General features: G+C 46.1%; 1 long non-coding RNA gene across 1 annotated transcript in view; it reads left to right on the top strand.

Moving 5' to 3' along the window:
• LOC138371290 (uncharacterized) overlaps positions 1-6,489 on the top strand; it is a 44,623-nt gene extending 38,134 nt beyond the window's left edge. Inside the window, exon 3 of the long non-coding RNA XR_011230393.1 lies at positions 6,264-6,489. This is a non-coding gene — a long non-coding RNA (uncharacterized lncRNA). The remainder of the gene's footprint in view (positions 1-6,263) is intronic.
• The last annotated feature ends 8,454 nt before the right edge of the window (positions 6,490-14,943 follow it).

Below are 14,943 nucleotides of genomic sequence, written 5' to 3'. Positions count from 1 at the left end.
AGATAGAGAAAATTCGTGTTAGAATTATTAATCTTACTTTTTCGGTCATATTTAATAATATATGTCTACAGGAAAGACTGCTACCAAAATATACTTTATATATATATATATATATATATATATATATATATATATATATATATATATATATATATATATATATATAAAGTATATTTTGGTAGCAGTCTTTCCTGTAGACATATATTATTAAATATGACCGAAAAAGTAAGATTAATAATTCTAACACAAATTTTCTCAATCTTTAGTACATTACGCTTCACTGTTGGAGGTAAATCAAAAATCAATTCTCCAAAATTCATTTTTATTTCTAGTCTGACGCGACACGGGCGCGTTTCGTAAAACTTATTACATTTTCAAAGACTTTAGTTTCACAAATACACAACTGATTAGAACTTACGTATCTCCGATTTTATATCTACATTTGAGTGAGGTGGGAGGGGTGATGTGGCATTAACACAAGACAGAACAAGAGGGGATATTAATAGGGTATTAAAAGTATCAACACAAGACAGAACACAAACAATGGGTATTGAATAGAAGTGTTTGTAGAAAGCCTATTGGTGCATATTTCTTGATGCTTCTATATTGGAGCGGAGTCTTGAGATGGGTAGAATATAGTTGTGCAATAATTGGCTGTTGATTGCTGGTGTTGACTTCTTGATGTGTAGTGCCTCGCAAACGTCAAGCCGCCTGCTATCGCTGTATCTATCGATGATTTCTGTGTTGTTTACTAGGATTTCTCTGGCGATGGTTTGGTTGTGGGAAGAGATTATATGTTCCTTAATGGAGCCCTGTTGCTTATGCATCGTTAAACGCCTAGAAAGAGATGTTGTTGTCTTGCCTATATACTGGGTTTTTTGGAGCTTACAGTCCCCAAGTGGGCATTTGAAGGCATAGACGACGTTAGTCTCTTTTAAAGCGTTCTGTTTTGTGTCTGGAGAGTTTCTCATGAGTAGGCTGGCCGTTTTTCTGGTTTTATAGTAAATCGTCAGTTGTATCCTCTGATTTTTGTCTGTAGGGATAACGTTTCTATTAACAATATCTTTCAGGACCCTTTCCTCCGTTTTATGAGCTGTGGAAAAGAAGTTCCTGTAAAATAGTCTAATAGGGGGTATAGGTGTTGTGTTAGTTGTCTCTTCAGAGGTTGCATGGCTTTTCACTTTCCTTCTTATGATGTCTTCGATGAAACCATTGGAGAAGCCATTATTGACTAGGACCTGCCTTACCCTACAGAGTTCTTCGTTGACTTGCTTCCATTCTGAGCTGTGGCTGAGAGCACGGTCGACATATGCGTTAACAACACTCCTCTTGTACCTGTCAGGGTAGTCGCTGTTGGCATTTAGGCACATTCCTATGTTTGTTTCCTTAGTGTAGACTGCAGTGTGGAAACCTCCGCCCTTTTCCATGACTGTTACATCTAGAAAGGGCAGCTTCCCATCCTTTTCCATCTCGTAAGTGAAACGCAGCACGGAACTCTGCTCAAATGCCCCCTTCAGCTCCTGCAGATGTCTGACATCAGGTACCTGTGTAAAAATGTCGTCAACATACCTGCAGTATATGGCCGGTTTCAAGTTCATGTCGACTAAGACTTTTTGCTCGATGGTACCCATGTAGAAGTTTGCAAACAGGACACCTAGGGGAGAACCCATGGCGACCCCATCTACTTATACATGTGCCCATCCGGGCTCAAGAAGGGTGCCTCTTTAGTACAAGCTTGGAGTAGTTTCCTCAGAATATTTTCTGGCATGTCAAGAGGAGTACAGGCTGGATCACGATACACTCTGTCGGCTATCATTCCGATTGTCTCGTCCACAGGTACGTTGGTAAACAGCGATTCTACGTCCAACGAGGCTCTTATCCCTGTGGCCCGTGCGCCCCGCAGTAAGTCAACAAATTCCTTTGGAGACTTCAGGCTGAAGGTGCAAGGAACATAAGGAGTCAGCAGGCCGTTGAGTCGCTTCGCCAGTCTGTACGTGGGTGTGGGTATCTGGCTAATGATTGGCCGAAGTGGGTTTCCAGGCTTGTGCGTCTTGACATTTCCATACGCATATCCAGGTTTATATTCCCCAATGATCTTTGGCAGGTGGAGTCCGGATTTCTTGGCGTTCACAGTTTCGATCAGTTTGTTGACCTTTGCTTTTAATTCGGCTGTAGTGTCCTTCGTTACCCTTTGGAACTTAGTTTGGTCAGAGAGTATGATGTTCATTTTCGCCAGATATTCGTCTTTTTTAAGAATGACATATATTGGCGACTTGTCACCTCTCCTGACAACTATCTCCTTGTTCTCATGAAGGCTTTTAGCTGCCGCTTTAAGCTCGGGGGACAGTATGGTGCTTCTGTAGTTGCCTCGATTCTTTCCTCCTTCTGCAATAAGTTCTGCTTGTAAGGTATCTTTGGTAGTGACCTTCTTTTGTGTCTCGAGGTCGAATATGTCGTCCAACAGAATTTCCAACTCTACTTTCCGGGCCATCTCACTCGGTCTGGACATAACATGACAGTTTATGCCCAGATTTAGGAGAGTGACTTGGTCCTCAGTGAGGTTAATTCCTGCAAGGAATGGGTTCTCCCCTAGGTGTCCTGTTTGCAAACTTCTACATGGGTACCATCGAGCAAAAAGTCTTAGTCGACATGAACTTGAAACCGGCCATATACTGCAGGTATGTTGACGACATTTTTACACAGGTACCTGATGTCAGACATCTGCAGGAGCTGAAGGAGGCATTTGAGCAGAGTTCCGTGCTGCGTTTCACTTACGAGATGGAAAAGGATGGGAAGCTGCCCTTTCTAGATGTAACAGTCATGGAAAAGGGCGGAGGTTTCCACACTGCAGTCTACACTAAGGAAACAAACATAGGAATGTGCCTAAATGCCAACAGCGACTGCCCTGACAGGTACAAGAGGAGTGTTGTTAACGCATATGTCGACCGTGCTCTCAGCCACAGCTCAGAATGGAAGCAAGTCGACGAAGAACTCTGTTGGGTAAGGCAGGTCCTAGTCAATAACGGCTTCTCCAATGGTTTCATCGAAGACATCATAAGAAGGAAAGTGAAAAGCCATGCAACCTCTGAAGAGACAACTAACACAACACCTATACCCCCTATTAGACTATTTTACAGGAACTTCTTTTCCACAGCTCATAAAACGGAGGAAAGGGTCCTGAAAGATATTGTTAATAGAAACGTTATCCCTACAGACAAAAATCAGAGGATACAACTGACGATTTACTATAAAACCAGAAAAACGGCCAGCCTACTCATGAGAAACTCTCCAGACACAAAACAGAACACTTTAAAAGAGACTAACGTCGTCTATGCCTTCAAATGCCCACTTGGGGACTGTAAGCTCCAAAAAACCCAGTATATAGGCAAGACAACAACATCTCTTTCTAGGCGTTTAACGATGCATAAGCAACAGGGCTCCATTAAGGAACATATAATCTCTTCCCACAACCAAACCATCGCCAGAGAAATCCTAGTAAACAACACAGAAATCATCGATAGATACAGCGATAGCAGGCGGCTTGACGTTTGCGAGGCACTACACATCAAGAAGTCAACACCAGCAATCAACAGCCAATTATTGCACAACTATATTCTACCCACCTCAAGACTCCGCTCCAATATAGAAGCATCAAGAAATATGGACCAATAGGCTTTCTACAAACACTTCTATTCAATACCCATTGTTTGTGTTCTGTCTTGTGTTGATACTTTTAATACCCTATTAATATCCCCTTTTGTTCTGTCTTGTGTTAATGCCACATCACCCCTCCCACCTCACTCAAATGTAGATATAAAATCGGAGATACGTAAGTTCTAATCAGTTGTGTATTTGTGAAACTAAAGTCTTTGAAAATGTAATAAGTTTTACGAAACGCGCCCGTGTCGCGTCAGACTAGAAATAAAAATGAATTTTGGAGAATTGATTTTTGATTTACCTCCAACAGTGAAGCGTAATGTACGAAAGATTGAGAAAATTCGTGTTAGAATTATTAATCTTAATTTTTCGGTCATATTTAATAATATATATATATATATATATATATATATATATATATATATATATATATATATATATATATATATATATATATATATATGTCGTACCTAATAGCCAGAACGCACTTCTCCGCCTACTATTCAAGGCCCGATTTGCCTAATAAGCCAAGTTTTCATGAATTAATGTTTTTTCGTCTACCTAACCTACCTAACCTAACCTAACCTAGCTTTTTTTGGCTACCTAACCTAATCTTACCTATAAATATTGGTTAGGTTAGGTTAGGTAGGGTTGGTTAGGTTCGGTCATATATCTACGTTAATTTTAACTCCAATAAAAAAAAATTGACCTCATACATAGAGAAAAGGGTTGCTTTATCATTTCATAAGAAAAAAATTATAGTAAATATATTAATTCAGGAAAACTTGGCTTATTAGGCAAATCGGGCCTTGAATAGTAGGCTGAGAAGTGAGTTCTGGCTACTAGGTACGACATATACACACACATATATATATATATATATATATATATATATATATATATATATATATATATATATATATATATACACATATATATATATATATATATATATATATATATATATATATATATATATATGTGTGTGTGTATATATATATATATATATATATATATATATATATATATATATATATATAATATACAGTGGCACCTCGACATACGATTGCCCCTACTTGCGATAATTTCGAGTTACGATGTGAATTTCATCGAAAAATGCGACTCGACATCCGATGGTGTTGTTGACTTACGATATTTGTTGGTACACGTTCGGGTCGACAGAGCGAGTGGTTCCCAGTCACGCGGCCGACCTGCCTCAGTTTACTACAGCTGCTCGCTTAGTGACAATTGTGCCTCTAAGAAATTCCGCTTTTGTGGTGATTTTTTGCATTTTGAACATTAAAGTAATTATTATATACCTTGCCATGAGTCCCAGGAAAGTCAGTGGTAAGGCTCAACATATGAAAACCCATGTAAGGATGAGCATATAGCAGATACAAGAGTACAGAATGTCTCTTCCTCAACAATTAAGAAAATGTGTGCAGCATGGGAATAATTGCAAACCTTTGCTGAAACGACTCGCCCAAATCAAGCTGCAGTAGGTCGTTGCCTTAACCTATTCAATGACACTGATGCATCATTACAGACAAATGTTAAAATTAAGGGAACAACAAATGCCTCTTGACAAATTTGTAGTGAGACAAACAAGCACTGAATCATAACCAGGTTCTAGTGGTATTCAGACAAAACGTAGGAAAGAGAGTACCCTAGAGAAAACATCACTGATGTGATAATGGAAGGGAACTCCCCTTCCAAACAGGTACAACTCTCCTCCTCCCCCCTCATCACCATCTTCCATACGCCATCAAGAGCCCTTCATAAAGGTAAGAGACACTTTGGTACTGTATTGTAGTTAGAAAAAAAATTGTATTCAGTATAAAATGTATGTATATTCAGTATGTATTTGTATGTTAATATTTTGGAGGGTGGGGAACGGATTAATTCAATTCCCTTTATTTCTTATGGGAAAAATCGCTTCGACTTATGATCCGTCTCTGGGAACGGATTAGCATCGGAAGTCGAGGCCCCATTGTGTGTGTGTATATATATATATATATATATATATATATATATATATATATATATATATATATATATATATATATATATATATATATATAAATATAATATATAAATATATGCGAACAAGCCTGAATGGTCCCCAGGACAATATGCAACTGAAAACTCACACCCCAGAAGTGACTCGAACCCATACTCCCAGGAGCAACGCAACTGGTATGTACAAGACGCCTTAATCCACTTGACCATCACGATCGGACATAATGAGGTGATAGCCGAGGCTATTTGAACCACCCCACCGCCGGCACTCGGATAGTAATCTTGGGCAAGGAATATATAAATATATATATAATATATATATATATATATATATTCATATATATACAAACAGCCCTGCTGCTGCAATATGTTACCTAATTATATTATCCCATACTCCGAGATATGTTTATAAAAAATATTGGCCTTGCTGTGAATGTGTTAATCTGTCAGTAATATTAACCCTGCTTTGAAATAGCTAATGCAAAGAATGTATAAAAATATTATGTAATTTGTATTAGTAAATAAAGTACTGTAATATTAGTTTTAAATGTAAATACATCTAGCAAACTAAATATTCTTTTCCACAGGATAACAAGCCAGAGGAATGTTCAGTGTGTTTTAACGATTATGATGACAATCAGCTACGACCTCGCACACTGCCATGTGGCCACACATTCTGCTCCCAGTGTATTGACAATGCTATCAAGAATGGTCAGCTGACCTGCCCCAGCTGCCGTGCCGAGCACACTGCCACAGCTGCTACTCAGTTCCCAATTAGCTATGCTGTGGAGGCTTTTGTTAGGAAACTCAAAAATATCCAACTCAAAAATATAAAATATATATATATAATATATATATATATATATATATTATAATATATGTATATATATATATATATATATATATATATATATATATATATATATATATATATATATATATATATATATATATATATATATATATATATGCAATTGACGATCACAAAACACTGATCATTTTATGCGGAAAATCCACAGAGAAATAAATAATATATATAATATAATATAATATATATAATAATATATATATATATAATAATACAGAGATAAATAATATAGTACAGTATATATATATATATACTGTACTTAGTTTATAAATTAAATAGATAAGATTTGGTGGTCTTATCACCACCAAATCAACTAAGCCCAGATTTGTATGAGACCAATAGTCAATTTATCCATCATGGTTATGTTTGGGGAAGAGTATCACTCAATCTCAACAATCCTGTAATGTAATTGTGCGTTCCCATAGTAAGTGTAAAATAATCCAGAGTAGTTCAATAAAACCCATGTGTTAAGATGTAACCCACAATGTATTTATTGTCCAACTTAGACTAAGAATACTTGATCCTTCCCCCATTATCACATACGATACATACATTTCCTTCCATTATTCATAATAAAGTAAGGATGGGTTTTGTTAGTCTGCACTCTCAGGTATGGCTTACAAACAGCCCTGCTGCTGCAATATGTTACCTAAATATATTATCCCATACTCCGAGATATGTTTATAAAAAATATTGGCCTTGCTGTGAATGTGTTAATCTGTCAGTAATATTAACCCTGCTTTGAAATAGCTAATGCAAAGAATGTATAAAAATATTATGTAATTTGTATTAGTAAATAAAGTACTGTAATATTAGTTTTAAATGTAAATACATCTAGCAAACTAAATATTCTTTTCCACAGGATAACAAGCCAGAGGAATGTTCAGTGTGTTTTAACGATTATGATGACAATCAGCTACGACCTCGCACACTGCCATGTGGCCACACATTCTGCTCCCAGTGTATTGACAATGCTATCAAGAATGGTCAGCTGACCTGCCCCAGCTGCCGTGCCGAGCACACTGCCACAGCTGCTACTCAGTTCCCAATTAGCTATGCTGTGGAGGCTTTTGTTAGGAAACTCAAAAATATCCAGCTAACAACTGAGGAAGTAGTGCCAGCAAAACCTTATGAAGGTCCCGCCAGAGGCATCAGTAAGACATTACGTTCCCTGGTGCAGGAGCAGAAGAGCATCATCAGCAGCCTCATTACTAGCTGTGAAGAGGTACTGTCCCAGCTGGGGGAGTACCGGGGGCAGCTGGGGGACTGGAAGACTCACCACCTCCAGCTCCAGGACAGACTCTATGCTCTGGTAGAGCAGAACAAGTCAGCAATGAAGCTCTTGGAACTGGAGGATACCAGTGTGGTGGATATTACAACACAAGGAGAGGAAGGGAAGACTCAGCTGCAGGCCATGTTGGGGAGCCTCGACACAGTCAACACCCCACAGGAGGTTGGCACAACCATAGACACAGCTGATGAGTGCAAGATGAAGGTAGAAGATTGGCTCCGGAAGTGCCAGGAACTCTTCCCAGATGTCAACACTGTCCACACCTCGGTGAAGGTACACTACCGAAGGTCACATTGTTCTCACCCAACTGAGTGTAGTATGGCCTCTATATAAACACTTTTGACATGGAGACACATCAAGATGAGAGTTGACTTTATAGATAGGAAACATTTTTATTAATAAAGTCAACTGTCATCTTGGTGTTTCTCTACACTGTGGTCAGTGTAGAGAAACACCATTACTTATATTGTGAAATTATTTTACTCAGAGCCTGATGCTTCATTATAGTCCAGTTACTTTACTCAGAGCCAGATGCTTCATTATAGTCCAGTTACTTTACTCAGAGCCTGATGCTTCATTATAGTCCAGTTACTTTACTCAGAGCCTGATGCTTCATTATAGTCCAGTTACTTTACTCAGAGCCTGATGCTTCATTATAGTCCAGTTTACTCAGAGCAGATGCTTCATTATAGTCCAGTTACTTTACTCAGAGCCTGATGCTTCATTATAGTCCAGTTACTTTACTCAGAGCCTGATGCTTCATTATAGTCCAGTTACTTTACTCAGAGCCTGATGCTTCATTATAGTCCAGTTACTTTACTCAGAGCCTGATGCTTCATTATAGTCCAGTTACTTTACTCAGAGCCTGATGCTTCATTATAGTCCAGTCACTTTACTCAGAGCCAGATGCTTCATTATAGTCCAGTTACTTTACTCAGAGCCTGATGCTTCATTATAGTCCAGTTACTTTACTCAGAGCCTGATGCTTCATTATAGTCCAGTTACTTTACTCAGAGCCTGATGCTTCATTATAGTCCAGTTACTTTACTCAGTGCCAGATGCTTCATTATAGTCCAGTTACTTTACTCAGAGCCAGATGCTTCATTATAGTCCAGTTACTTTACTCAGAGCCTGATGCTTCATTATAGTCCAGTTACTTTACTCAGAGCCAGATGCTTCATTATAGTCCAGTTACTTTACTCAGAGCCTGATGCTTCATTATAGTCCAGTTACTTTACTCAGAGCCTGATGCTTCATTATAGTCCAGTTACTTTACTCAGAGCCTGATGCTTCATTATAGTCCAGTTACTTTACTCAGAGCCTGATGCTTCATTATAGGTCCAGGTTCCACCATTAATGTTTGTGTTGGTAATGACAGGTGCAGGAGACCATCAGGGAGGCCCTGGAGATGACGACCTCAGAGACAGGTGCCACAGCTGACCCCGTACACCTGGGAGACTCAGCCTCCACCATTAATGTTTGTGTTGGTAATGACAGGTGCAGGAGACCATCAGGGAGGCCCTGGAGATGATGACCACAGAGACAGGTGCCACAGCTAACCCCGTACACCTGGGAGACTCAGCCTCCACCATTAATGTTTGTGTTGGTAATGACAGGTGCAGGAGACCATCAGGGAGGCCCTGGAGATGATGACCACAGAGACAGGTGCACAGCTGACCCCGTACACCTGGGAGACTCAGCCTCCAGCATCATGGATAAAGTTCAGGAAATCACTTTAGAGATCCCCCAGAAGCAATTAACAGTAAGTTTGTTATTTTCTCTCATAGGTCATACCACAAGTTATTGAGTTGCGTTTTGAGGAGAGGAAGCCTGTTCTTAGGTTTATCGAGGTTCCCCAAGGTCAACTACTGACTTTCCTTAACATACAATCCACAATAGTTGCCTAACTCCTGGATAAATATTTACTGGTTGGTGAACAGAGGCAACAGGAAACATGTTAACCATTTCTGGCCTGCATGGTGATTGAACCCGCGATCCTGGCCCCCTCACAGAGAGCGGGTGACACTCCACCAACCTTTCCAAAAAAGTATATGTCCAGCACCAACCCCCTGCCAGTAGAGGGGGCTGGAGCTACAGGTCCAGCACCAACCCCCTGCCAGTAGAGGAGGGCTGGAGCTACAGGTCCAGCACCAACCCCCTGCCAGTAGAGGGGGGCTGGAGCAACAGGTACAACACCAAACCCCCTGCCAGTAGAAGGAGGGCTGGAGCTACAGGTCCAGCACCAATCCCCTGCCAGTAGAAGGAGGGCTGGAGCAACAGGTACAACACCAACCCCCTGCCAGTAGAAGGGGGGATGAAACTACTGGTCCAGCACCAACTCCCACTGCCAGTAGAGAGGGGCTGGAGCTATAGGTCCAGCACCCACCCCCCTGCCAGTAGAAGGGGGCTGGAGCTACAGGTCCAGCACGAACACCCTGCCAGTAGAAGGGGGGGGGGGCAGGAGCTATAGGTAAAGCACCAACCCCTGCCAGTAGAGGGGCCTGGAGCTACAGGTCCAGCACCAACCCCCTGCCAGTAGAGGGGGGGGGCTGGAGCTACAGGTCCAGCACCAACCCACTGCCAGTAAAGGGGGGCTGGAGCTACAGGTCCAGCACCAACCCACTGCCAGGAAAGGGTGGCTGGAGCTACAGGTCCAGCACCAACCCCCTGCCAGTAGAGGGGGGGCTGGAGCTACACATCCAGCACCAACCTCCTGCCAGTAGAGGGGGGCTGGAGCTACAGGTCCAGCACCAACCCATTGCCAGTAAAGGGGGGCTGGAGCTACAGGTCCAGCACCAACCCACTGCCAGTAAAGGGGGGCTGGAGCTACAGGTCCAGCACCAACCCCCTGCCAGTAGAGGGGGGGGGGGGCTGGAGCTACAGGTACAACTCCAACCCCCTGCCAGTAGAGGGGGGCTGGAGCTACTGGTCCAGCACCAACTCCCCCTGCCAGTAGGGGGGAGGGGGCTGGAGCTACTGGTCCAGCACCAACTCCCCCTGCCAGTAGTGGGGGGCTGGAGCTACAGGTCCAGCACCAACTCCCCCTGCCAGTAGAGGGGGGGCTGGAGCTACTGGTCCAGCACCAACCCCCTGCCAGTAGATGGGGGCTGGAGCTACAGGTCCAGCAGCATCCCCTGCCAGTAGAGAGGGGGCTGGAGCAACAGGTCCAGCACCAACCCCCTGCCAGTATAGGGGGGCTGGAGCTACAGGTCCAGCACATACCCCATGCCAGTAGAGAGGGGTTGGAACTACTAGTCCTGCACCAACCCCTGCCAGTAGAGGAGGGCTGGAGCTACAGGTCCAGCACCAACCGTCTGCCAGTAGAGGGGGGCTGGAGCTACAGGTCCAGCACCAAACCTCTGCCAGTAGAGGAGGGCTGGAGCTTCAGGTCCAGCACCAACCCGCTGCCAGTAGAGGGGGGCCTGGAGCTACAGGTCCAGCACCAAACCCCTGCCAGTAGAGGGAGCTGGAGCTACAGGTCCAGCACCAACCTCCTGGCAGTAAAGGGGGCGGGAGCCACAGGTCCAGCACCAACCCCCTGCCAGTAGAGGAGGGCTGGAGCTACAGGTCCAGTGCCAACCCCAAGCCAGTAGAGGAGGGCTTGAGCTACAGGTCCAGCACCACCCCTCTGCCAGTAGAGGGGGGGCTGGAGCTACAGGTCCAGCACCAACCACCTGCCAATAGAGGGAAGGCTGGAGCTACAGGTCCAGGGCCAACCCCTTGCCAGTAGAGGGGGCTGGAGCTACAGGTCCAGCACCAACCCCCTGCCAGTAGAGGGAAGGCTGGAGCTACAGGTCCAGGGCCAACCCTCTGCCAGTAAAGGGGGCTGGAGCTACAGGTCCAGAACCAACCCCCTGCCAGTTGAGGAGGGCTGGAGCTACAGGTCCAGCGCCAACCCCCTGCCAGTAGAGGGGGGCTGGAGCTACAGGTCCATCACCAACCCCCTGCCAGTAGAGGGGGGGGGGGGGGGCTGGAGCTACACGTCAAGCACCAACCCCCTCCCAGTAGAGGGGGGGGGCTGGAGATACAGGTCCAGCACCTACCCCCTGCCAGTAGAGGGGGGCTGGAGCTACAGGTCCAGCACCTACCCCCCTGCCAGTAAAGGGGGGCTGGAGCTACAGGTCCAGCACCAACCCACTGCCAGTAAAGGGGGGCTGGAGCTACAGGTCCAAGCACGAACCCCCTGCCAGTAGAGGGGGAGGGCTGGAGCTACAGGTACAACTCCAACCCCCTGCCAGTAGAGGGGGGCTGGAGCTACTGGTCCAGCACCTACCCCCTGCCAGTAGAGGGGGGCTGGAGCTACAGGTCCAGCACCAACCCCCTGCCAGTAGAGGGGGGCTGGAGCTACTGGTCCAGCACCAACCCCCTGCCAGTAGGGGGGGGCTGGAGCTACAAGTCCAGAACTAACGCCCTGCCAGTAGAGGGGGACATGGAGCTACAGGTCCAGTACCAACCCCCTGCCAGAGGAGGGTCCTGGAGCTACAGGTCTAGCACCAACCCCTTGCCAGTAGAGAGGGGCTGGAGCTACAGGTCCAGCACCAACCCCCCTGCAGTAGAGGGGGGGGGGGCTGGAGCTACAGGTCCAGCACTATCCCCCTGTCAGTAGAGTGGGGCTGGAGCTACAGGTCCAGCACCAATCCCCTGCCAGTAGAGGGGGGGCTGGAGCTACAGATCCAGCACCAACCCCTGCCAGTAGAGGGGGGGGGGGAGGCTGGAGCTACAGTCCAGCACCAACCCCCTGCTAGTAGAGGGGGGACTGGAGCTACTGGTCCTGCACTGACCCCATGCCAGTAGAGGGGGGGGGGGGCTGGAGTTACAGTTGCAGCACCAACCCCCCTGCCAGTAGAGGGGGGCTGGAACTACAGGTCCAGCACCCAGCCCTTGCCAGTAGTGTGGGGCTGGAGCTACAGGTCCAGCACCAACCCCCTGCCAATAGAGCAGGGCTGGAGCTACAAGTCCAACACCAACCCCCTGCCAGTAGAGGGGGCTAGAGCTACAGGTCCAGCACCAACCCCCCTACCAGTAGAGGGGGCTGGAGCGACAGATCCTGCACCAACCCCCTGCCAGTAGAGGGGGCTAGAGCTACAGGTCCAGCTCCAACCCCAGCCAGTAGAGGGGGGCTGGAGCTACAGGTCCAGCACCAACCCCCTCCCAGTAGAGGGGGGGGGCAGGAGATACAGGTGCAGCACCTACCCCCTGCCAGTAAAGGGGGGCTGGAGCTACAGGTCCAGCACCAACCCCCTGCCAGTAGAGGTGGTGTGGAGCTACACGTCAAGCACCAACCCCCTCCCAGTAGAGGGGGGGGGGCAGGAGATACAGGTGCAGCACCTACCCCCTACCAGTAGAGGGGGGCTGGAGCTACAGGTCCAGCACCTACCCCCTGCCAGTAAAGGGGGGATGGAGCTACAGGTCCAGCACCAACCCACTGCTAGTAAAGGGGGGCTGGAGCTACAGGTCCAGCACCAACCCCCTGCCAGTAGAGGGGGAGGGCTGGAGCTACAGGTACAACTCCAACCCCCTGCCAGTAGAGTGGGGCTGGAGCTACTGGTCCAGCACCTACCCCCTGCCAGTAGAGGGGGGCTGGAGCTACAGGTCCAGCACCTACCCCCTGCCAGTAAAGGGGGGCTGGAGCTACAGGTACAACTCCAACCCCCTGCCAGTAGAGGAGGGGCTGGAGCTACAGGTCCAGCACCAACCCCCTGCCAGTAGAGGGGGGCTGGAGCTACAGGTCCAGCACCAACCCTCTTCCAGTAGGGGGGCTGGAGCTACAGGTCCAGCACATACCCCATGCCAGTAGAGAGGGGTTGGAACTACTGGTCCTGCACCAACCCCTGCCAGTAGAGGAGGGCTGGAGCTACAGGTCCAGCACCAACCGTCTGCCAGTAGAGGGGGGCTGGAGCTACAGGTCCAGCACCAAACCCCTGCCAGTAGAGGAGGGCTGGAGCTTCAGGTCCAGCACCAACCCGCTGCCAGTAGAGGGGGGCTGGAGCTACAGGTCCAGCACCAAACCCCTGCCAGTAAAGGGAGCTGGAGCTACAGTTCCAGCACCAACCTCCTGGCAGTAAAGGGGGCTGGAGCTACAGGTCCAGCACCAACCCCCTGCTAGTAGAGGAGGGCTGGAGCTACAGGTCCAGTGCCAACCCCTGGTTGATACCTGGTTGATACCTGGTTGATGGGGTTCTGGGAGCTCGTCTACTCCCCAAGCCCGGCCCGAGGCCAGGCTCGACTTGTGAGAGTTTGGTCCACCAGGCTGTTGCTTGGAGCGGCCCCCAGGCCCACATACCCACCACAGCCCGGTTGGTCCGGCACTCCTTGGAGGAATAAATCTAGTTTCCTCTTGAAAATGTCCACGGTTGTTCCGGCAATATTTCTTATGCTTGCTGGGAGGACGTTGAACAACCGCGGACCTCTGATGTTTATACAGTGTTCTCTGATTGTGCCTATGGCACCTCTGCTCTTCATTGGTTCTATTCTACATTTTCTTCCATGTCGTTCACTCCAGTACGTTGTTATTTTACTGTGTAGATTTGGTACTTGGCCCTCCAGTATCTTCCAGGTGTATATTATTTGATATCTCTCTCGTCTTCTTTCTAGTGAGTACATTTGGAGGGCTTTGAGACGATCCCAATAATTTAGGTGCTTTATTGCGTCTATGCGTGCCGTATATGTTCTCTGTATTCCCTCTATTTCAGTAATCTCTCCTGCTTTGAAGGGGGAAGTGAGTACTGAGCAGTACTCAAGACGGGACAACACAAGTGCCTTGAAGAGTACAACCATTGTGATGGGATCCCTGGATTTGAAAGTTCTCGTAATCCATCCTATCATTTTTCTGGCTGTCGCAATATTTGCTTGGTTATGCTCCTTAAACGTTAGGTCGTCAGACATTATTATTCCCAAATCCTTTACATGCTGTTTTCCTACTGTGGGTACATTTGATTGTGTTTTGTACTCTGTATTATGTTTAAGGTCCTCATTTTTACCGTACCTGAGTACCTGGAATTTATCACTGTTAAACATCATGTTATTTTCTGATGCCCAGTCGAAAACTTTATTAATATCAGCTTGAAGTTTTTCAATGTCCTCAGCCGAGGTAATTTTCATACTGATT

This window comes from Procambarus clarkii, chromosome 35, assembly GCF_040958095.1.
Source record: "Procambarus clarkii isolate CNS0578487 chromosome 35, FALCON_Pclarkii_2.0, whole genome shotgun sequence".
In the NCBI taxonomy this organism is placed as follows: Eukaryota; Metazoa; Arthropoda; class Malacostraca; order Decapoda; family Cambaridae; genus Procambarus; species Procambarus clarkii.
Note: the sequence above shows the minus strand (reverse complement) of the source record. Positions and strands in the feature narration are given on the sequence as shown.